Below are 23235 nucleotides of genomic sequence, written 5' to 3'. Positions count from 1 at the left end.
AGCGGTGTCAAGGGAAGGTGAGGACCAGCCACAGCTCTAAGCCCTTAGATGTAGCATGCGGTAGAAATCGCTTGGGTGTTGGCACTTTGAGAGGTGGTCTGTGCCTGGAGTGAAAGTGTGCCTGAGAATGTCTTTTGGGAGTGCTGGGAGGCAAGGCAAAGGCAGATGGGCAGAGTGTGTTTGGCTGTGAAAGCGGTGTCAAGGGAAGGTGAGGACCAGCAACAGCTCTAAGCCCTTAGGCCTATCGTAGGGAGAAATGCCTTGGGTATTTCCACTTCGGGAGGTGGTCTGTGCCGGGAGTGAGAGTGAGATTGAGCCTGACAATGTGTGTTGGGAGTGCTGGGAGGCAAAGCCAGGGTATATAGGCAGAGTGTGTTTGGCTGTGAAAGCGGTGTCAAGGGAAGGTGAGGACCAGCAACAGCTCTAAGCCCTTAGATGTAGCGTATGTCAGAAATCGGTTGGGTGTTTGCACTTTGGGAGGTGGTCTGCGCCAGGAGTGAGAGAGAGATTGAGCCTGAGAATGTGTGTTGGGAGTGCTGGGAGGCAAAACCAGGGTAGATGGCCAGAGTGTGTTTGGCTGTGAAAGCGGTGTCAAGGGAAGGTGAGGACCAGCAACAGCTCTAAACCCTCAGGCCTATCGTAGGGGAGAAATGGCTTGGACGTTTGCACTTTGGGAGGTGGTCTGTGCCGGGAGTGAGAGTGATAGTGAGCCTGAGAATGTGTGTTGGGAGTGCCTGGAGGCAAGGGCAGCGCAGATGGGCAGAGTGCGTTTGGCTGTGAAAGCGGTGTCAAGGGAAGGTGAGGACCAGCAACAGCTCTAAGGCCTTAGATGTAGCGTGTGTCAGAAATCGCTTGGGTATTTTCACTTTGGGACGTGGTCTGTGCCGGGAGTGAGAATGAGATTCAACCTGAGAAAGTGTGTTGGGAGTGCTGGGAGGCAAAGCCAGGGTAGATGGGCAGAGTGCGTTTGGCTGTGAAAGCGGTGTCAAGGGAAGGTGAGGACCAGCAACAGCTCTAAGGCCTTAGATGTAGCGTGTGTTAGAAATCGCTTGGGTGTTTGCTCTTTGGGAAGTGGTCTGTGCCGGCAGTGATAGTGAGATTCAACCTGAGAATGTGTTTTGGGAGTGCTGGGAGGCAAAACCAGCGTAGATGGCCAGAGTGTGTTTGGCTGTGAAAGCGGTGTCAAGGGAAGGTTAGGACCAGCCACAGCTCTAATCCCTTAGATGTAGCGTATGTCAGAAATCGGTTGGGTGTTTGCACTTTGGGAGGTGGTCTGCGCCAGGAGTGAGAGAGAGATTGAACTTGAGAATGTGTGTTGGGAGTGCTGAGAGGCAAGGCAAAGGCAGATGGGCAGAGTGTGTTTGGCTGTGAAAGCGGTGTCAAGGGAAGGTGAGGACCAGCAACAGCTCTAAGCCCTTAGGCCTATCGTAGGGAGAAATGCCTTGGGTATTTTCACTTCGGGAGGTGGTCTGTGCCGGGAGTGAGAGTGAGATTGAGCCTGACAATGTGTGTTGGGAGTGCTGGGAGGCAAAGCCAGGGTAGATGGGCAGAGTGTGTTTGGCTGTGAAAGCGGTGTCAAGGGAAGGTGAGGACCAGCCACAGCTCTAAGCCCTTAGATGTAGCGTATGTCAGAAATCGGTTGGGTATTTTCACTTTGGGAGGTGGTCTGCGCCAGGAGTGAGAGAGAGATTGAACTTGAGAATGTGCGTTGGGAGTGCTGGGAGGGAAGGGAAAGGCACATGGCCAGAGTGTGTTTGTCTGTGAAAGCGGTGCCAAGGGAAGGTGAGGACCAGCAACAGCTCTAAGCCCTTAGATGTAGCGTGTGTCAGAAATCGCTTGGGTATTTTCACTTTGGGAGGTGGTCTGCGCCAGGAGTGAGAGAGAGATTGAACTTGAGAATGTGCGTTGGGAGTGCTGGGAGGCAAGGGCAGCGCTGATGGCCAGAGTGTGTTTGGCTGTGAAAGCGGTGTCAAGGGAAGGTGAGGACCAGCAACAGCTCTAAGCCCTTAGATGTAGCATGTGGCAGAAATCCCTTGGGTGTTTTGACTTTGGGAGGTGGTCTGTGCAGGGAGTGAGAGTGAGAGCGTGAGTGTGCTTGAGAACGTGTGTTGGGAGTGCTGGGAGGCAAGGGCAGCGCAGATGGGCAGAGTGCGTTTGGCTGTGAAAGCGGTGTCAAGGGAAGGTGAGGACAAGCAACAGCTCTAAGCCCTTAGATGTAGCGTTTGTCAGAAATCGCTTGGACGTTTGCACTTTGGGAGGTGGTCTGTGCCGGGAGTGAGAGAGAGATTGAACTTGAGAATGTGTGTTGGGAGTGCTGAGAGGCAAGGCAAAGGCAGATGGGCAGAGTGTGTTTGGCTGTGAAAGCGGAGTCAAGGGAAGGTGAGGACCAGCAACATCTCTAAGCCCTTAGATGTAGCATGCGGCAGAAATCGCTTGGGTGTTTTGACTTTGGGAGGTGTTGTGTGCCGGGAGTGAGAGTGATTTGGTAGTGCTGGGATGCAAGGCAAAGGCAGATGGGCAGAGTGTGTTTGGCTGTGAAAGCGGTGTCAAGGGAAGGTGAGGACCAGCAACAGCTCTAAGCCCTTAGATGTAGCATGCGGCAGAAATCGATTGGGTGTTTTGACTTTGGGAGGTGGTGTGTGCCGGGAGTGAGAGTGATTTGGGAGTGCTGGGAGGCAAGGCAAAGGCAGATGGGCAGAGTGTGTTTGGCTGTGAAAGCGGTGTCAAGGGAAGGTGAGGACCAGCAACAGCTCTAAGCCCTTAGATGCAGCATGCGGCAGAAATCGCTTGGGTGTTGGCACTTTGGGAGGTGTTGTGTGCCGGGAGTGAGAGTGAGATTGAGCCTGACAATGTGTGTTGGGAGTGCTGGGAGGCAAAGCCAGGGTAGATGGGCAGAGTGTGTTTTGCTGTGAAAGCGGTGTCAAGGGAAGGTGAGGACCAGCAACAGCTCTAAGCCCTTAGATGTAGCGTGTGTCAGAAATTGCTTGGGTGTTGGCATTTTGGGAGGTGGTCTGTGCCGGTAGTGAGAGTGTGTTGGGAGTGCTGGGAGGGAAGGCAAAGGCAGATGGGCAGAGTGTGTTTGGCTGTGAAAGCGGTGTCAAGGGAAGGTGAGGAGCAGCAACAGCTCTAAGGCCTTAGATGTAGCGTGTGTCAGAAATCGCTTGGGTATTTGCTCTTTGGGAAGTGGTCTGTGCCGGCAGTGATAGTGAGATTCAACCTGAGAATGTGTTTTGGGAGTGCTGGGAGGCAAAACCAGCGTAGATGGGCAGAGTGTGTTTGGCTGTGAAAGCGGTGTCAAGGGAAGGTGAGGACCAGCCACAGCTCTAAGCCCTTAGATGTAGCGTATGTCAGAAATCGGTTGGGTGTTTGCACTTTGGGAGGTGGTCTGCGCCAGGAGTGAGAGAGAGATTGAGCCTGAAAATGTGTGTTGGGAGTGCTGGGAGGCAAAACCAGGGTAGATGGCCAGAGTGTGTTTGGCTGTGAAAGCGGTGTCAAGGGAAGGTGAGGACCAGCCACAGCTCTAAACCCTCAGGCCTATCGTAGGGGAGAAATGGCTTGGACGTTTGCACTTTGGGAGGTGGTCTGTGCCGGGAGTGAGAGTGATACTGAGCCTGAGAATGTGTGTTGGGAGTGCCTGGAGGCAAGGGCAGCGCAGATGGGCAGAGTGCGTTTGGCTGTGAAAGCGGTGTCAAGGGAAGGTGAGGACCAGCAACAGCTCTAAGGCCTTAGATGTAGCGTGTGTCAGAAATCGCTTGGGTATTTTCACTTTGGGACGTGGTCTGTGCCGGGAGTGAGAATGAGATTCAACCTGAGAATGTGTGTTGGGAGTGCTGGGAGGCAAAGCCAGAGTAGATGGGCAGAGTGCGTTTGGCTGTGAAAGCGGTGTCAAGGGAAGGTGAGGAGCAGCAACAGCTCTAAGGCCTTAGATGTAGCGTGTGTCAGAAATCGCTTGGGTATTTGCTCTTTGGGAAGTGGTCTGTGCCGGCAGTGATAGTGAGATTCAACCTGAGAATGTGTTTTGGGAGTGCTGGGAGGCAAAACCAGCGTAGATGGCCAGAGTGTGTTTGGCTGTGAAAGCGGTGTCAAGGGAAGGTGAGGACCAGCCACAGCTCTAATCCCTTAGATGTAGCGTATGTCAGAAATCGGTTGGGTGTTTGCACTTTGGGAGGTGGTCTGCGCCAGGAGTGAGAGAGAGATTGAACTTGAGAATGTGCGTTGGGAGTGCTGGGAGGGAAGGGAAAGGCACATGGCCAGAGTGTGTTTGTCTGTGAAAGCGGTGCCAAGGGAAGGTGAGGACCAGCAACAGCTCTAAGCCCTTAGATGTAGCGTGTGTCAGAAATCGCTTGGGTATTTTCACTTTGGGAGGTGGTCTGCGCCAGGAGTGAGAGAGAGATTGAACTTGAGAATGTGCGTTGGGAGTGCTGGGAGGCAAGGGCAGCGCTGATGGCCAGAGTGTGTTTGGCTGTGAAAGCGGTGTCAAGGGAAGGTGAGGACCAGCAACAGCTCTAAGCCCTTAGATGTAGCATGTGGCAGAAATCCCTTGGGTGTTTTGACTTTGGGAGGTGGTCTGTGCAGGGAGTGAGAGTGAGAGCGTGAGTGTGCTTGAGAACGTGTGTTGGGAGTGCTGGGAGGCAAGGGCAGCGCAGATGGCCAGAGTGTGTTTGGCTGTGAAAGCGGTGTCAAGGGAAGGTGAGGACAAGCAACAGCTCTAAGCCCTTAGATGTAGCGTTTGTCAGAAATCGCTTGGACGTTTGCACTTTGGGAGGTGGTCTGTGCCGGGAGTGAGAGTGTTTTGGGAGTGCTGGGACGCAAGGCAAAGGCAGATGGGCAGAGTGTGTTTGGCTGTGAAAGCGGTGTCAAGGGAAGGTGAGGACCAGCAACAGCTCTAAGCCCTTAGATGTAGCGTGTGTCAGAAATCGCTTGGGTATTTGCTCTTTTGGAAGTGGTCTGTGCCGGCAGTGATAGTGAGATTCAACCTGAGAATGTGTGTTGGGAGTGCTGGGAGGCAAAACCAGCGTAGATGGCCAGAGTGTGTTTGGCTGTGAAAGCGGTGTCAAGGGAAGGTGAGGACCAGCAACAGCTCTAAGCCCTTAGATGTAGCGTATGTCAGAAATCGGTTGGGTGTTTGCACTTTGGGAGGTGGTCTGCGCCAGGAGTGAGAGAGAGATTGAACTTGAGAATGTGTGTTGGGAGTGCTGAGAGGCAAGGCAAAGGCAGATGGGCAGAGTGTGTTTGGCTGTGAAAGCGGTGTCAAGGGAAGGTGAGGACCAGCAACAGCTCTAAGCCCTTAGATGTAGCATGCGGCAGAAATCGCTTGGGTGTTTTGACTTTGGGAGGTGTTGTGTGCCGGGAGTGAGAGTGATTTGGGAGTGCTGGGATGCAAGGCAAAGGCAGATGGGCAGAGTGTGTTTGGCTGTGAAAGCGGTGTCAAGGGAAGGTGAGGACCAGCCACAGCTCTAAGCCCTTAGATGTAGCATGCGGTAGAAATCGCTTGGGTGTTGGCACTTTGAGAGGTGGTCTGTGCCTGGAGTGAAAGTGCGCCTGAGAATGTCTTTTGGGAGTGCTGGGAGGCAAGGCAAAGGCAGATGGGCAGAGTGTGTTTGGCTGTGAAAGCGGTGTCAAGGGAAGGTGAGGACCAGCAACAGCTCTAAGCCCTTAGGCCTATCGTAGGGAGAAATGCCTTGGGTATTTTCACTTCGGGAGGTGGTCTGTGCCGGGAGTGAGAGTGAGATTGAGCCTGACAATTTGTGTTGGGAGTGCTGGGAGGCAAAGCCAGGGTAGATGGGCAGAGTGTGTTTGGCTGTGAAAGCGGTGTCAAGGGAAGGTGAGGACCAGCAACAGCTCTAAGCCCTTAGATGTAGCGTGTGTCAGAAATCGCTTGGGTATTTTCTCTTTGGGAAGTGGTCTGTGCCGGCAGTGATAGTGAGATTCAACCTGAGAATGTGTTTGGGGAGTGCTGGGAGGCAAAACCAGCGTAGATGGGCAGAGTGTGTTTGGCTGTGAAAGCGGTGTCAAGGGAAGGTGAGGACCAGCCACAGCTCTAAGCCCTTAGATGTAGCGTATGTCAGAAATCGGTTGGGTGTTTGCACTTTGGGAGGTGGTCTGCGCCAGGAGTGAGAGAGAGATTGAACTTGAGTATGTGTGTTGGGAGTGCTGAGAGGCAAGGCAAAGGCAGATGGGCAGAGTGTGTTTGGCTGTGAAAGCGGTGTCAAGGGAAGGTGAGGACCAGCAACAGCTCTAAGCCCTTAGATGTAGCATGCGGCAGAAATCGCTTGGGTGTTTTGACTTTGGGAGGTGGAATGTGCCGGGAGTGAGAGTGATTTGGGAGTGCTGGGAGGCAAGGCAAAGGCAGATGGCCAGAGTGTGTTTGTCTGTGAAAGCGGTGTCAAGGGAAGGTGAGGACCAGCAACAGCTCTAAGCCCTTAGATGTATCATGCGGCAGAAATCGCTTGGGTGTTGGCATTTTGGGAGGTGTTGTGTGCCGGGAGTGAGAGTGAGATTGAGCCTGACAATGTGTGTTGGGAGTGCTGGGAGGCAAAACCAGCGTAGATGGCCAGAGTGTGTTTGGCTGTGAAAGCGGTGTCAAGGGAAGGTGAGGACCAGCCACAGCTCTAAGCCCTTAGATGTAGCGTATGTCATAAATCGGTTGGGTGTTTGCACTTTGGGAGGTGGTCTGCGCCAGGAGTGAGAGAGAGATTGAACTTGAGAATGTGTTTTGGGAGTGCTGGGAGGCAAAACCAGCGTAGATGGCCAGAGTGTGTTTGGCTGTGAAAGCGGTGTCAAGGGAAGGTGAGGACCAGCAACAGCTCTAAGCCCTTAGATGTAGCGTATGTCAGAAATCGGTTGGGTGTTTGCACTTTGGGAGGTGGTCTGCGCCAGGAGTGAGAGAGAGATTGAACTTGAGAATGTGTGTTGGGAGTGCTGAGAGGCAAGGCAAAGGCAGATGGGCAGAGTGTGTTTGGCTGTGAAAGCGGTGTCAAGGGAAGGTGAGGACCAGCAACAGCTCTAAGCCCTTAGATGTAGCATGCGGCAGAAATCGCTTGGGTGTTTTGACTTTGGGAGGTGTTGTGTGCCGGGAGTGAGAGTGATTTGGTAGTGCTGGGATGCAAGGCAAAGGCAGATGGGCAGAGTGTGTTTGGCTGTGAAAGCGGTGTCAAGGGAAGGTGAGGACCAGCCACAGCTCTAAGCCCTTAGGCCTATCGTAGGGAGAAATGCCTTGGGTATTTTCACTTCGGGAGGTGGTCTGTGCCGGGAGTGAGAGTGAGATTGAGCCTGACAATGTGTGTTGGGAGTGCTGGGAGGCAAAGCCAGGGTAGATGGGCAGAGTGTGTTTGGCTGTGAAAGCGGTGTCAAGGGAAGGTGAGGACCAGCAACAGCTCTAAACCCTCAGGTCTATCGTAGGGGAGAAATGGCTTGGACGTTTGCACTTTGGGAGGTGGTCTGTGCCGGGAGTGAGAGTGATAGTGAGCCTGAGAATGTGTGTTGGGAGTGCCTGGAGGCAAGGGCAGCGCAGATGGGCAGAGTGCGTTTGGCTGTGAAAGCGGTGTCAAGGGAAGGTGAGGACCAGCAACAGCTCTAAGGCCTTAGATGTAGCGTGTGTCAGAAATCGCTTGGGTATTTTCACTTTGGGACGTGGTCTGTGCCGGGAGTGAGAATGAGATTCAACCTGAGAATGTGTGTTGGGAGTGCTGGGAGGCAAAGCCAGGGTAGATGGGCAGAGTGTGTTTGGCTGTGAAAGCGGTGTCAAGGGAAGGTGAGGAGCAGCAACAGCTCTAAGGCCTTAGATGTAGCGTGTGTCAGAAATCGCTTGGGTATTTGCTCTTTGGGAAGTGGTCTGTGCCGGCAGTGATAGTGAGATTCAACCTGAGAATGTGTTTTGGGAGTGCTGGGAGGCAAAACCAGCGTAGATGGGCAGAGTGTGTTTGGCTGTGAAAGCGGTGTCAAGGGAAGGTGAGGACCAGCCACAGCTCTAATCCCTTAGATGTAGCGTATGTCAGAAATCGGTTGGGTGTTGGCACTTTGAGAGGTGGTCTGTGCCTGGAGTGAAAGTGCGCCTGAGAATGTCTTTTGGGAGTGCTGGGAGGCAAGGCAAAGGCAGATGGCCAGAGTGTGTTTGGCTGTGAAAGCGGTGTCAAGGGAAGGTGAGGACCAGCAACAGCTCTAAGCCCTTAGGCCTATCGTAGGGAGAAATGCCTTGGGTATTTTCACTTCGGGAGGTGGTCTGTGCCGGGAGTGAGAGTGAGATTGAGCCTGACAATGTGTGTTGGGAGTGCTGGGAGGCAAAGCCAGGGTAGATGGGCAGAGTGTGTTTGGCTGTGAAAGCGGTGTCAAGGGAAGGTGAGGACCAGCCACAGCTCTAAGCCCTTAGATGTAGCGTGTCTCAGAAATCGCTTGGGTATTTTCTCTTTGGGAAGTGGTCTTTGCCGGCAGTGATAGTGAGATTCAACCTGAGAATGTGTTTTGGGAGTGCTGGGAGGCAAAACCAGCGTAGATGGGCAGAGTGTGTTTGGCTGTGAAAGCGGTGTCAAGGGAAGGTGAGGACCAGCCACAGCTCTAAGCCCTTAGATGTAGCGTATGTCAGAAATCGGTTGGGTGTTTGCACTTTGGGAGGTGGTCTGCGCCAGGAGTGAGAGAGAGATTGAACTTGAGTATGTGTGTTGGGAGTGCTGAGAGGCAAGGCAAAGGCAGATGGGCAGAGTGTGTTTGGCTGTGAAAGCGGTGTCAAGGGAAGGTGAGGACCAGCAACAGCTCTAAGCCCTTAGATGTAGCATGCGGCAGAAATCGCTTGGGTGTTTTGACTTTGGGAGGTGGAATGTGCCGGGAGTGAGAGTGATTTGGGAGTGCTGGGAGGCAAGGCAAAGGCAGATGGCCAGAGTGTGTTTGTCTGTGAAAGCGGTGTCAAGGGAAGGTGAGGACCAGCAACAGCTCTAAGCCCTTAGATGTATCATGCGGCAGAAATCGCTTGGGTGTTGGCATTTTGGGAGGTGTTGTGTGCCGGGAGTGAGAGTGAGATTGAGCCTGACAATGTGTGTTGGGAGTGCTGGGAGGCAAAACCAGCGTAGATGGCCAGAGTGTGTTTGGCTGTGAAAGCGGTGTCAAGGGAAGGTGAGGACCAGCCACAGCTCTAAGCCCTTAGATGTAGCGTATGTCATAAATCGGTTGGGTGTTTGCACTTTGGGAGGTGGTCTGCGCCAGGAGTGAGAGAGAGATTGAACTTGAGAATGTGTTTTGGGAGTGCTGGGAGGCAAAACCAGCGTAGATGGCCAGAGTGTGTTTGGCTGTGAAAGCGGTGTCAAGGGAAGGTGAGGACCAGCAACAGCTCTAAGCCCTTAGATGTAGCGTATGTCAGAAATCGGTTGGGTGTTTGCACTTTGGGAGGTGGTCTGCGCCAGGAGTGAGAGAGAGATTGAACTTGAGAATGTGTGTTGGGAGTGCTGAGAGGCAAGGCAAAGGCAGATGGGCAGAGTGTGTTTGGCTGTGAAAGCGGTGTCAAGGGAAGGTGAGGACCAGCAACAGCTCTAAGCCCTTAGATGTAGCATGCGGCAGAAATCGCTTGGGTGTTTTGACTTTGGGAGGTGTTGTGTGCCGGGAGTGAGAGTGATTTGGTAGTGCTGGGATGCAAGGCAAAGGCAGATGGGCAGAGTGTGTTTGGCTGTGAAAGCGGTGTCAAGGGAAGGTGAGGACCAGCCACAGCTCTAAGCCCTTAGATGTAGCATGCGGTAGAAATCGCTTGGGTGTTGGCACTTTGAGAGGTGGTCTGTGCCTGGAGTGAAAGTGCGCCTGAGAATGTCTTTTGGGAGTGCTGGGAGGCAAGGCAAAGGCAGATGGCCAGAGTGTGTTTGGCTGTGAAAGCGGTGTCAAGGGAAGGTGAGGACCAGCAACAGCTCTAAGCCCTTAGGCCTATCGTAGGGAGAAATGCCTTGGGTATTTTCACTTCGGGAGGTGGTCTGTGCCGGGAGTGAGAGTGAGATTGAGCCTGACAATGTGTGTTGGGAGTGCTGGGAGGCAAAGCCAGGGTAGATGGGCAGAGTGTGTTTGGCTGTGAAAGCGGTGTCAAGGGAAGGTGAGGACCAGCAACAGCTCTAAACCCTCAGGCCTATCGTAGGGGAGAAATGGACGTTTGCACTTTGGGAGGTGGTCTGTGCCGGGAGTGAGAGTGATAGTGAGCCTGAGAATGTGTGTTGGGAGTGCCTGGAGGCAAGGGCAGCGCAGATGGGCAGAGTGCGTTTGGCTGTGAAAGCGGTGTCAAGGGAAGGTGAGGACCAGCAACAGCTCTAAGGCCTTAGATGTAGCGTGTGTCAGAAATCGCTTGGGTATTTTCACTTTGGGACGTGGTCTGTGCCGGGAGTGAGAATGAGATTCAACCTGAGAATGTGTGTTGGGAGTGCTGGGAGGCAAAGCCAGGGTAGATGGGCAGAGTGTGTTTGGCTGTGAAAGCGGTGTCAAGGGAAGGTGAGGACCAGCAACAGCTCTAAGCCCTTAGATGTAGCGTGTGTCAGAAATCGCTTGGGTATTTGCTCTTTGGGAAGTGGTCTGTGCCGGCAGTGATAGTGAGATTCAACCTGAGAATGTGTTTTGGGAGTGCTGGGAGGCAAAACCAGCGTAGATGGGCAGAGTGTGTTTGGCTGTGAAAGCGGTGTCAAGGGAAGGTGAGGACCAGCCACAGCTCTAATCCCTTAGATGTAGCGTATGTCAGAAATCGGTTGGGTGTTTGCACTTTGAGAGGTGGTCTGTGCCTGGAGTGAAAGTGCGCCTGAGAATGTCTTTTGGGAGTGCTGGGAGGCAAGGCAAAGGCAGATGGCCAGAGTGTGTTTGGCTGTGAAAGCGGTGTCAAGGGAAGGTGAGGACCAGCAACAGCTCTAAGCCCTTAGGCCTATCGTAGGGAGAAATGCCTTGGGTATTTTCACTTCGGGAGGTGGTCTGTGCCGGGAGTGAGAGTGAGATTGAGCCTGACAATGTGTGTTGGGAGTGCTGGGAGGCAAAGCCAGGGTAGATGGGCAGAGTGTGTTTGGCTGTGAAAGCGGTGTCAAGGGAAGGTGAGGACCAGCCACAGCTCTAAGCCCTTAGATGTAGCGTGTCTCAGAAATCGCTTGGGTATTTTCTCTTTGGGAAGTGGTCTTTGCCGGCAGTGATAGTGAGATTCAACCTGAGAATGTGTTTTGGGAGTGCTGGGAGGCAAAACCAGCGTAGATGGGCAGAGTGTGTTTGGCTGTGAAAGCGGTGTCAAGGGAAGGTGAGGACCAGCCACAGCTCTAAGCCCTTAGATGTAGCGTATGTCAGAAATCGGTTGGGTGTTTGCACTTTGGGAGGTGGTCTGCGCCAGGAGTGAGAGAGAGATTGAACTTGAGTATGTGTGTTGGGAGTGCTGAGAGGCAAGGCAAAGGCAGATGGGCAGAGTGTGTTTGGCTGTGAAAGCGGTGTCAAGGGAAGGTGAGGACCAGCAACAGCTCTAAGCCCTTAGATGTAGCATGCGGCAGAAATCGCTTGGGTGTTTTGACTTTGGGAGGTGGAATGTGCCGGGAGTGAGAGTGATTTGGGAGTGCTGGGAGGCAAGGCAAAGGCAGATGGCCAGAGTGTGTTTGTCTGTGAAAGCGGTGTCAAGGGAAGGTGAGGACCAGCAACAGCTCTAAGCCCTTAGATGTATCATGCGGCAGAAATCGCTTGGGTGTTGGCATTTTGGGAGGTGTTGTGTGCCGGGAGTGAGAGTGAGATTGAGCCTGACAATGTGTGTTGGGAGTGCTGGGAGGCAAAACCAGCATAGATGGCCAGAGTGTGTTTGGCTGTGAAAGCGGTGTCAAGGGAAGGTGAGGACCAGCCACAGCTCTAAGCCCTTAGATGTAGCGTATGTCATAAATCGGTTGGGTGTTTGCACTTTGGGAGGTGGTCTGCGCCAGGAGTGAGAGAGAGATTGAACTTGAGAATGTGTTTTGGGAGTGCTGGGAGGCAAAACCAGCGTAGATGGCCAGAGTGTGTTTGGCTGTGAAAGCGGTGTCAAGGGAAGGTGAGGACCAGCAACAGCTCTAAGCCCTTAGGCCTATCTTATGGGAGAAATGCCTTGGGTATTTTCACTTTGGGAGGTGGTCTGTGCCGTGAGTGAGAGTGAGATTGAGCCTGACAATGTGTGTTGGGAGTGCTGGGAGGCAAAACCAGCGTAGATGGGCAGAGTGTGTTTGGCTGTGAAAGCGGTGTCAAGGGAAGGTGAGGACCAGCCACAGCTCTAAGCCCTTAGATGTAGCGTATGTCAGAAATCGGTTGGGTGTTTGCACTTTGGGAGGTGGTCTGCGCCAGGAGTGAGAGAGAGATTGAACTTGAGAATGTGTGTTGGGAGTGCTGAGAGGCAAGGCAAAGGCAGATGGGCAGAGTGTGTTTGGCTGTGAAAGCGGTGTCAAGGGAAGGTGAGGACCAGCAACAGCTCTAAGCCCTTAGATGTAGCATGCGGCAGAAATCGCTTGGGTGTTTTGACTTTGGGAGGTGGTGTGTGCCGGGAGTGAGAGTGATTTGGTAGTGCTGGGATGCAAGGCAAAGGCAGATGGGCAGAGTGTGTTTGGCTGTGAAAGCGGTGTCAAGGGAAGGTGAGGACCAGCCACAGCTCTAAGCCCTTAGAGGTAGCATGCGGTAGAAATCGCTTGGGTGTTGGCACTTTGAGAGGTGGTATGTGCCTGGAGTGAAAGTGCGCCTGAGAATGTCTTTTGGGAGTGCTGGGAGGCAAGGCAAAGGTAGATGGCCAGAGTGTGTTTGGCTGTGAAAGCGGTGTCAAGGGAAGGTGAGGACCAGCAACAGCTCTAAGCCCTTAGGCCTATCGTAGGGAGAAATGCCTTGGGTATTTCCACTTCGGGAGGTGGTCTGTGCCGGGAGTGAGAGTGAGATTGAGCCTGACAATGTGTGTTGGGAATGCTGGGAGGCAAAGCCAGGGTAGATGGGCAGAGTGTGTTTGGCTGTGAAAGCGGTGTCAAGGGAAGGTGAGGACCAGCAACAGCTCTAAGGCCTTAGATGTAGCGTGTGTCAGAAATCGCTTGGGTATTTGCTCTTTGGGAAGTGGTCTGTGCCGGCAGTGATAGTGAGATTCAACCTGAGAATGTGTTTTGGGAGTGCTGGGAGGCAAAACCAGCGTAGATGGGCAGAGTGTGTTTGGCTGTGAAAGCGGTGTCAAGGGAAGGTGAGGACCAGCCACAGCTCTATGCCCTTAGATGTAGCGTATGTCAGAAATCGGTTGGGTGTTTGCACTTTGGGAGGTGGTCTGCGCCAGGAGTGAGAGAGAGATTGAACTTGAGAATGTGTGTTGGGAGTGCTGAGAGGCAAGGCAAAGGCAGATGGGCAGAGTGTGTTTGGCTGTGAAAGCGGTGTCAAGGGAAGGTGAGGACCAGCAACAGCTCTAAGCCCTTAGGCCTATCTTATAGGAGAAATGCCTTGGGTATTTTCACTTTGGGAGGTGGTCTGTGCCGGGAGTGAGAGTGAGATTGAGCCTGACAATGTGTGTTGGGAGTGCTGGGAGGCAAAGCCAGGGTAGATGGGCAGAGTGTGTTTGGCTGTGAAAGCGGTGTCAAGGGAAGGTTAGGACCAGCCACAGCTCTAAGCCCTTAGATGTAGCGTATGTCAGAAATCGGTTGGGTGTTTGCACTTTGGGAGGTGGTCTGCGCCAGGAGTGAGAGAGAGATTGAACTTGAGAATGTGTGTTGGGAGTGCTGAGAGGCAAGGCAAAGGCAGATGGGCAGAGTGTGTTTGGCTGTGAAAGCGGTGTCAAGGGAAGGTGAGGACCAGCAACAGCTCTAAGCCCTTAGATGTAGCATGCGGCAGAAATCGCTTGGGTGTTTTGACTTTGGGAGGTGTTGTGTGCCGGGAGTGAGAGTGATTTGGTAGTGCTGGGATGCAAGGTAAAGGCAGATGGGCAGAGTGTGTTTGGCTGTGAAAGCGGTGTCAAGGGAAGGTGAGGACCAGCCACAGCTCTAAGCCCTTAGATGTAGCATGCGGTAGAAATCGCTTGGGTGTTGGCACTTTGAGAGGTGGTCTGTGCCTGGAGTGAAAGTGTGCCTGAGAATGTCTTTTGGGAGTGCTGGGAGGCAAGGCAAAGGCAGATGGGCAGAGTGTGTTTGGCTGTGAAAGCGGTGTCAAGGGAAGGTGAGGACCAGCAACAGCTCTAAGCCCTTAGGCCTATCGTAGGGAGAAATGCCTTGGGTATTTCCACTTCGGGAGGTGGTCTGTGCCGGGAGTGAGAGTGAGATTGAGCCTGACAATGTGTGTTGGGAGTGCTGGGAGGCAAAGCCAGGGTAGATAGGCAGAGTGTGTTTGGCTGTGAAAGCGGTGTCAAGGGAAGGTGAGGACCAGCAACAGCTCTAAGCCCTTAGATGTAGCGTATGTCAGAAATCGGTTGGGTGTTTGCACTTTGGGAGGTGGTCTGCGCCAGGAGTGAGAGAGAGATTGAGCCTGAGAATGTGTGTTGGGAGTGCTGGGAGGCAAAACCAGGGTAGATGGCCAGAGTGTGTTTGGCTGTGAAAGCGGTGTCAAGGGAAGGTGAGGACCAGCAACAGCTCTAAACCCTCAGGCCTATCGTAGGGGAGAAATGGCTTGGACGTTTGCACTTTGGGAGGTGGTCTGTGCCGGGAGTGAGAGTGATAGTGAGCCTGAGAATGTGCGTTGGGAGTGCCTGGAGGCAAGGGCAGCGCAGATGGGCAGAGTGCGTTTGGCTGTGAAAGCGGTGTCAAGGGAAGGTGAGGACCAGCAACAGCTCTAAGGCCTTAGATGTAGCGTGTGTCAGAAATCGCTTGGGTATTTTCACTTTGGGACGTGGTCTGTGCCGGGAGTGAGAATGAGATTCAACCTGAGAAAGTGTGTTGGGAGTGCTGGGAGGCAAAGCCAGGGTAGATGGGCAGAGTGCGTTTGGCTGTGAAAGCGGTGTCAAGGGAAGGTGAGGACCAGCAACAGCTCTAAGGCCTTAGATGTAGCGTGTGTTAGAAATCGCTTGGGTGTTTGCTCTTTGGGAAGTGGTCTGTGCCGGCAGTGATAGTGAGATTCAACCTGAGAATGTGTTTTGGGAGTGCTGGGAGGCAAAACCAGCGTAGATGGCCAGAGTGTGTTTGGCTGTGAAAGCGGTGTCAAGGGAAGGTTAGGACCAGCCACAGCTCTAATCCCTTAGATGTAGCGTATGTCAGAAATCGGTTGGGTGTTTGCACTTTGGGAGGTGGTCTGCGCCAGGAGTGAGAGAGAGATTGAACTTGAGAATGTGTGTTGGGAGTGCTGAGAGGCAAGGCAAAGGCAGATGGGCAGAGTGTGTTTGGCTGTGAAAGCGGTGTCAAGGGAAGGTGAGGACCAGCAACAGCTCTAAGCCCTTAGGCCTATCGTAGGGAGAAATGCCTTGGGTATTTTCACTTCGGGAGGTGGTCTGTGCCGGGAGTGAGAGTGAGATTGAGCCTGACAATGTGTGTTGGGAGTGCTGGGAGGCAAAGCCAGGGTAGATGGGCAGAGTGTGTTTGGCTGTGAAAGCGGTGTCAAGGGAAGGTGAGGACCAGCCACAGCTCTAAGCCCTTAGATGTAGCGTATGTCAGAAATCGGTTGGGTATTTTCACTTTGGGAGGTGGTCTGCGCCAGGAGTGAGAGAGAGATTGAACTTGAGAATGTGCGTTGGGAGTGCTGGGAGGGAAGGGAAAGGCACATGGCCAGAGTGTGTTTGTCTGTGAAAGCGGTGCCAAGGGAAGGTGAGGACCAGCAACAGCTCTAAGCCCTTAGATGTAGCGTGTGTCAGAAATCGCTTGGGTATTTTCACTTTGGGAGGTGGTCTGCGCCAGGAGTGAGAGAGAGATTGAACTTGAGAATGTGCGTTGGGAGTGCTGGGAGGCAAGGGCAGCGCTGATGGCCAGAGTGTGTTTGGCTGTGAAAGCGGTGTCAAGGGAAGGTGAGGACCAGCAACAGCTCTAAGCCCTTAGATGTAGCATGTGGCAGAAATCCCTTGGGTGTTTTGACTTTGGGAGGTGGTCTGTGCAGGGAGTGAGAGTGAGAGCGTGAGTGTGCTTGAGAACGTGTGTTGGGAGTGCTGGGAGGCAAGGGCAGCGCAGATGGGCAGAGTGCGTTTGGCTGTGAAAGCGGTGTCAAGGGAAGGTGAGGACAAGCAACAGCTCTAAGCCCTTAGATGTAGCGTTTGTCAGAAATCGCTTGGACGTTTGCACTTTGGGAGGTGGTCTGTGCCGGGAGTGAGAGTGTTTTGGGAGTGCTGGGACGCAAGGCAAAGGCAGATGGGCAGAGTGTGTTTGGCTGTGAAAGCGGTGTCAAGGGAAGGTGAGGACCAGCAACAGCTCTAAGGCCTTAGATGTAGCGTGTGTCAGAAATCGCTTGGGTATTTGCTCTTTGGGAAGTGGTCTGTGCCGGCAGTGATAGTGAGATTCAACCTGAGAATGTGTTTTGGGAGTGCTGGGAGGCAAAACCAGCGTAGATGGGCAGAGTGTGTTTGGCTGTGAAAGCGGTGTCAAGGGAAGGTGAGGACCAGCAACAGCTCTAAGCCCTTAGATGTAGCGTATGTCAGAAATCGGTTGGGTGTTTGCACTTTGGGAGGTGGTCTGCGCCAGGAGTGAGAGAGAGATTGAACTTGAGAATGTGTGTTGGGAGTGCTGAGAGGCAAGGCAAAGGCAGATGGGCAGAGTGTGTTTGGCTGTGAAAGCGGTGTCAAGGGAAGGTGAGGAGCAGCAACAGCTCTAAGCCCTTAGATGTAGCATGCGGCAGAAATCGCTTGGGTGTTTTGACTTTGGGAGGTGTTGTGTGCCGGGAGTGAGAGTGATTTGGTAGTGCTGGGATGCAAGGCAAAGGCAGATGGGCAGAGTGTGTTTGGCTGTGAAAGCGGTGTCAAGGGAAGGTGAGGACCAGCCACAGCTCTAAGCCCTTAGATGTAGCATGCGGTAGAAATCGCTTGGGTGTTGGCACTTTGAGAGGTGGTCTGTGCCTGGAGTGAAAGTGTGCCTGAGAATGTCTTTTGGGAGTGCTGGGAGGCAAGGCAAAGGCAGATGGCCAGAGTGTGTTTGGCTGTGAAAGCGGTGTCAAGGGAAGGTGAGGACCAGCAACAGCTCTAAGCCCTTAGGCCTATCGTAGGGAGAAATGCCTTTGGTATTTCCACTTCGGGAGGTGGTCTGTGCCGGGAGTGAGAGTGAGATTGAGCCTGACAATGTGTGTTGGGAGTGCTGGGAGGCAAAGCCAGGGTAGATGGGCAGAGTGTGTTTGGCTGTGAAAGCGGTGTCAAGGGAAGGTGAGGACCAGCAACAGCTCTAAGCCCTTAGATGTAGCGTGTCTCAGAAATCGCTTGGGTATTTTCTCTTTGGGAAGTGGTCTGTGCCGGCAGTGATAGTGAGATTCAACCTGAGAATGTGTTTTGGGAGTGCTGGGAGGCAAAACCAGCGTAGATGGGCAGAGTGTGTTTGGCTGTGAAAGCGGTGTCAAGGGAAGGTGAGGACCAGCCACAGCTCTAAGCCCTTAGATGTAGCGTATGTCAGAAATCGGTTGGGTGTTTGCACTTTGGGAGGTGGTCTGCGCCAGGAGTGAGAGAGAGATTGAACTTGAGTATGTGTGTTGGGAGTGCTGAGAGGCAAGGCAAAGGCAGATGGGCAGAGTGTGTTTGGCTGTGAAAGCGGTGTCAAGGGAAGGTGAGGACCAGCAACAGCTCTAAGCCCTTAGATGTAGCATGCGGCAGAAATCGCTTGGGTGTTTTGACTTTGGGAGGTGGAATGTGCCGGGAGTGAGAGTGATTTGGGAGTGCTGGGAGGCAAGGCAAAGGCAGATGGGCAGAGTGTGTTTGTCTGTGAAAGCGGTGTCAAGGGAAGGTGAGGACCAGCAACAGCTCTAAGCCCTTAGATGTATCATGCGGCAGAAATCGCTTGGGTGTTGGCATTTTGGGAGGTGTTGTGTGCCGGGAGTGAGAGTGAGATTGAGCCTGACAATGTGTGTTGGGAGTGCTGGGAGGCAAAGCCAGGGTAGATGGGCAGAGTGTGTTTGGCTGTGAAAGCGGTGTCAAGGGAAGGTGAGGACCAGCCACAGCTCTAAGCCCTTAGATGTAGCGTATGTCATAAATCGGTTGGGTGTTTGCACTTTGGGAGGTGGTCTGCGCCAGGAGTGAGAGAGAGATTGAACTTGAGAATGTGTTTTGGGAGTGCTGGGAGGCAAAACCAGCGTAGATGGGCAGAGTGTGTTTGGCTGTGAAAGCGGTGTCAAGGGAAGGTGAGGACCAGCAACAGCTCTAAGCCCTTAGATGTAGCGTATGTCAGAAATCGGTTGGGTGTTTGCACTTTGGGAGGTGGTCTGCGCCAGGAGTGAGAGAGAGATTGAACTTGAGAATGTGTGTTGGGAGTGCTGAGAGGCAAGGCAAAGGCAGATGGGCAGAGTGTGTTTGGCTGTGAAAGCGGTGTCAAGGGAAGGTGAGGACCAGCAACAGCTCTAAGCCCTTAGATGTAGCATGCGGCAGAAATCGCTTGGGTGTTTTGACTTTGGGAGGTGTTGTGTGCCGGGAGTGAGAGTGATTTGGTAGTGCTGGGATGCAAGGCAAAGGCAGATGGGCAGAGTGTGTTTGGCTGTGAAAGCGGTGTCAAGGGAAGGTGAGGACCAGCCACAGCTCTAAGCCCTTAGATGTAGCATGCGGTAGAAATCGCTTGGGTGTTGGCACTTTGAGAGGTGGTCTGTGCCTGGAGTGAAAGTGCGCCTGAGAATGTCTTTTGGGAGTGCTGGGAGGCAAGGCAAAGGCAGATGGCCAGAGTGTGTTTGGCTGTGAAAGCGGTGTCAAGGGAAGGTGAGGACCAGCAACAGCTCTAAGCCCTTAGGCCTATCGTAGGGAGAAATGCCTTGGGTATTTTCACTTCGGGAGGTGGTCTGTGCCGGGAGTGAGAGTGAGATTGAGCCTGACAATGTGTGTTGGGAGTGCTGGGAGGCAAAGCCAGGGTAGATGGGCAGAGTGTGTTTGGCTGTGAAAGCGGTGTCAAGGGAAGGTGAGGACCAGCAACAGCTCTAAACCCTCAGGCCTATCGTAGGGGAGAAATGGCTTGGACGTTTGCACTTTGGGAGGTGGTCTGTGCCGGGAGTGAGAGTGATAGTGAGCCTGAGAATGTGTGTTGGGAGTGCCTGGAGGCAAGGGCAGCGCAGATGGGCAGAGTGCGTTTGGCTGTGAAAGCGGTGTCAAGGGAAGGTGAGGACCAGCAACAGCTCTAAGGCCTTAGATGTAGCGTGTGTCAGAAATCGCTTGGGTATTTTCACTTTGGGACGTGGTCTGTGCCGGGAGTGAGAATGAGATTCAACCTGAGAATGTGTGTTGGGAGTGCTGGGAGGCAAAGCCAGGGTAGATGGGCAGAGTGCGTTTGGCTGTGAAAGCGGTGTCAAGGGAAGGTGAGGAGCAGCAACAGCTCTAAGGCCTTAGATGTAGCGTGTGTCAGAAATCGCTTGGGTATTTGCTCTTTGGGAAGTGGTCTGTGCCGGCAGTGATAGTGAGATTCAACCTGAGAATGTGTTTTGGGAGTGCTGGGAGGCAAAACCAGCGTAGATGGGCAGAGTGTGTTTGGCTGTGAAAGCGGTGTCAAGGGAAGGTGAGGACCAGCCACAGCTCTAATCCCTTAGATGTAGCGTATGTCAGAAATCGGTTGGGTGTTTGCACTTTGGGAGGTGGTCTGCGCCAGGAGTGAGAGAGAGATTGAACTTGAGAATGTGTGTTGGGAGTGCTGAGAGGCAAGGCAAAGGCAGATGGGCAGAGTGTGTTTGGCTGTGAAAGCGGTGTCAAGGGAAGGTGAGGACCAGCAACAGCTCTAAGCCCTTAGGCCTATCGTAGGGAGAAATGCCTTGGGTATTTTCACTTTGGGAGGTGGTCTGTGCCGGGAGTGAGAGTGAGATTGAGCCTGACAATGTGTGTTGGGAGTGCTGGGAGGCAAAGCCAGGGTAGATGGGCAGAGTGTGTTTGGCTGTGAAAGCGGTGTCAAGGGAAGGTGAGGACCAGCAACAGCTCTAAGCCCTTAGATGTAGCGTGTCTCAGAAATCGCTTGGGTATTTTCTCTTTGGGAAGTGGTCTGTGCCGGCAGTGATAGTGAGATTCAACCTGAGAATGTGTTTTGGGAGTGCTGGGAGGCAAAACCAGCGTAGATGGGCAGAGTGTGTTTGGCTGTGAAAGCGGTGTCAAGGGAAGGTGAGGACCAGCCACAGCTCTAATCCCTTAGATGTAGCGTATGTCAGAAATCGGTTGGGTGTTTGCACTTTGGGAGGTGGTCTGCGCCAGGAGTGAGAGAGAGATTGAACTTGAGTATGTGTGTTGGGAGTGCTGAGAGGCAAGGCAAAGGCAGATGGGCAGAGTGTGTTTGGCTGTGAAAGCGGTGTCAAGGGAAGGTGAGGACCAGCAACAGCTCTAAGCCCTTAGATGTAGCATGCGGCAGAAATCGCTTGGGTGTTTTGACTTTGGGAGGTGGAAAGTGCCGGGAGTGAGAGTGATTTGGGAGTGCTGGGAGGCAAGGCAAAGGCAGATGGCCAGAGTGTGTTTGTCTGTGAAAGCGGTGTCAAGGGAAGGTGAGGACCAGCAACAGCTCTAAGCCCTTAGATGTATCATGCGGCAGAAATCGCTTGGGTGTTGGCATTTTGGGAGGTGTTGTGTGCCGGGAGTGAGAGTGAGATTGAGCCTGACAATGTGTGTTGGGAGTGCTGGGAGGCAAAACCAGCGTAGATGGCCAGAGTGTGTTTGGCTGTGAAAGCGGTGTCAAGGGAAGGTGAGGACCAGCCACAGCTCTAAGCCCTTAGATGTAGCGTATGTCATAAATCGGTTGGGTGTTTGCACTTTGGGAGGTGGTCTGCGCCAGGAGTGAGAGAGAGATTGAACTTGAGAATGTGTTTTGGGAGTGCTGGGAGGCAAAACCAGCGTAGATGGCCAGAGTGTGTTTGGCTGTGAAAGCGGTGTCAAGGGAAGGTGAGGACCAGCAACAGCTCTAAGCCCTTAGGCCTATCTTATGGGAGAAATGCCTTGGGTATTTTCACTTTGGGAGGTGGTCTGTGCCGTGAGTGAGAGTGAGATTGAGCCTGACAATGTGTGTTGGGAGTGCTGGGAGGCAAAACCAGCGTAGATGGGCAGAGTGTGTTTGGCTGTGAAAGCGGTGTCAAGGGAAGGTGAGGACCAGCCACAGCTCTAAGCCCTTAGATGTAGCGTATGTCAGAAATCGGTTGGGTGTTTGCACTTTGGGAGGTGGTCTGCGCCAGGAGTGAGAGAGAGATTGAACTTGAGAATGTGTGTTGGGAGTGCTGAGAGGCAAGGCAAAGGCAGATGGGCAGAGTGTGTTTGGCTGTGAAAGCGGTGTCAAGGGAAGGTGAGGAGCAGCAACAGCTCTAAGCCCTTAGATGTAGCATGCGGCAGAAATCGCTTGGGTGTTTTGACTTTGGGAGGTGGTGTGTGCCGGGAGTGAGAGTGATTTGGTAGTGCTGGGATGCAAGGCAAAGGCAGATGGGCAGAGTGTGTTTGGCTGTGAAAGCGGTGTCAAGGGAAGGTGAGGACCAGCCACAGCTCTAAGCCCTTAGAGGTAGCATGCGGTAGAAATCGCTTGGGTGTTGGCACTTTGAGAGGTGGTATGTGCCTGGAGTGAAAGTGCGCCTGAGAATGTCTTTTGGGAGTGCTGGGAGGCAAGGCAAAGGTAGATGGCCAGAGTGTGTTTGGCTGTGAAAGCGGTGTCAAGGGAAGGTGAGGACCAGCAACAGCTCTAAGCCCTTAGGCCTATCGTAGGGAGAAATGCCTTGGGTATTTCCACTTCGGGAGGTGGTCTGTGCCGGGAGTGAGAGTGAGATTGAGCCTGACAATGTGTGTTGGGAATGCTGGGAGGCAAAGCCAGGGTAGATGGGCAGAGTGTGTTTGGCTGTGAAAGCGGTGTCAAGGGAAGGTGAGGACCAGCAACAGCTCTAAGGCCTTAGATGTAGCGTGTGTCAGAAATCGCTTGGGTATTTGCTCTTTGGGAAGTGGTCTGTGCCGGCAGTGATAGTGAGATTCAACCTGAGAATGTGTTTTGGGAGTGCTGGGAGGCAAAACCAGCGTAGATGGGCAGAGTGTGTTTGGCTGTGAAAGCGGTGTCAAGGGAAGGTGAGGACCAGCCACAGCTCTATGCCCTTAGATGTAGCGTATGTCAGAAATCGGTTGGGTGTTTGCACTTTGGGAGGTGGTCTGCTCCAGGAGTGAGAGAGAGATTGAACTTGAGAATGTGTGTTGGGAGTGCTGAGAGGCAAGGCAAAGGCAGATGGGCAGAGTGTGTTTGGCTGTGAAAGCGGTGTCAAGGGAAGGTGAGGACCAGCAACAGCTCTAAGCCCTTAGGCCTATCTTATAGGAGAAATGCCTTGGGTATTTTCACTTTGGGAGGTGGTCTGTGCCGGGAGTGAGAGTGAGATTGAGCCTGACAATGTGTGTTGGGAGTGCTGGGAGGCAAAGCCAGGGTAGATGGGCAGAGTGTGTTTGGCTGTGAAAGCGGTGTCAAGGGAAGGTTAGGACCAGCCACAGCTCTAAGCCCTTAGATGTAGCGTATGTCAGAAATCGGTTGGGTGTTTGCACTTTGGGAGGTGGTCTGCGCCAGGAGTGAGAGAGAGATTGAACTTGAGAATGTGTGTTGGGAGTGCTGAGAGGCAAGGCAAAGGCAGATGGGCAGAGTGTGTTTGGCTGTGAAAGCGGTGTCAAGGGAAGGTGAGGACCAGCAACAGCTCTAAGCCCTTAGATGTAGCATGCGGCAGAAATCGCTTGGGTGTTTTGACTTTGGGAGGTGTTGTGTGCCGGGAGTGAGAGTGATTTGGTAGTGCTGGGATGCAAGGTAAAGGCAGATGGGCAGAGTGTGTTTGGCTGTGAAAGCGGTGTCAAGGGAAGGTGAGGACCAGCCACAGCTCTAAGCCCTTAGATGTAGCATGCGGTAGAAATCGCTTGGGTGTTGGCACTTTGAGAGGTGGTCTGTGCCTGGAGTGAAAGTGTGCCTGAGAATGTCTTTTGGGAGTGCTGGGAGGCAAGGCAAAGGCAGATGGGCAGAGTGTGTTTGGCTGTGAAAGCGGTGTCAAGGGAAGGTGAGGACCAGCAACAGCTCTAAGCCCTTAGGCCTATCGTAGGGAGAAATGCCTTGGGTATTTCCACTTCGGGAGGTGGTCTATGCCGGGAGTGAGAGTGAGATTGAGCCTGACAATGTGTGTTGGGAGTGCTGGGAGGCAAAGCCAGGGTAGATAGGCAGAGTGTGTTTGGCTGTGAAAGCGGTGTCAAGGGAAGGTGAGGACCAGCAACAGCTCTAAGCC

The sequence above is a fragment of the Pelecanus crispus genome, unplaced genomic scaffold (genome assembly GCF_030463565.1).
Source record: "Pelecanus crispus isolate bPelCri1 unplaced genomic scaffold, bPelCri1.pri SCAFFOLD_31, whole genome shotgun sequence".
In the NCBI taxonomy this organism is placed as follows: domain Eukaryota; kingdom Metazoa; phylum Chordata; class Aves; order Pelecaniformes; family Pelecanidae; genus Pelecanus; species Pelecanus crispus.
The sequence above is the reverse complement of the archived record's forward strand: the minus strand, read 5'-3'. Positions refer to the sequence as shown.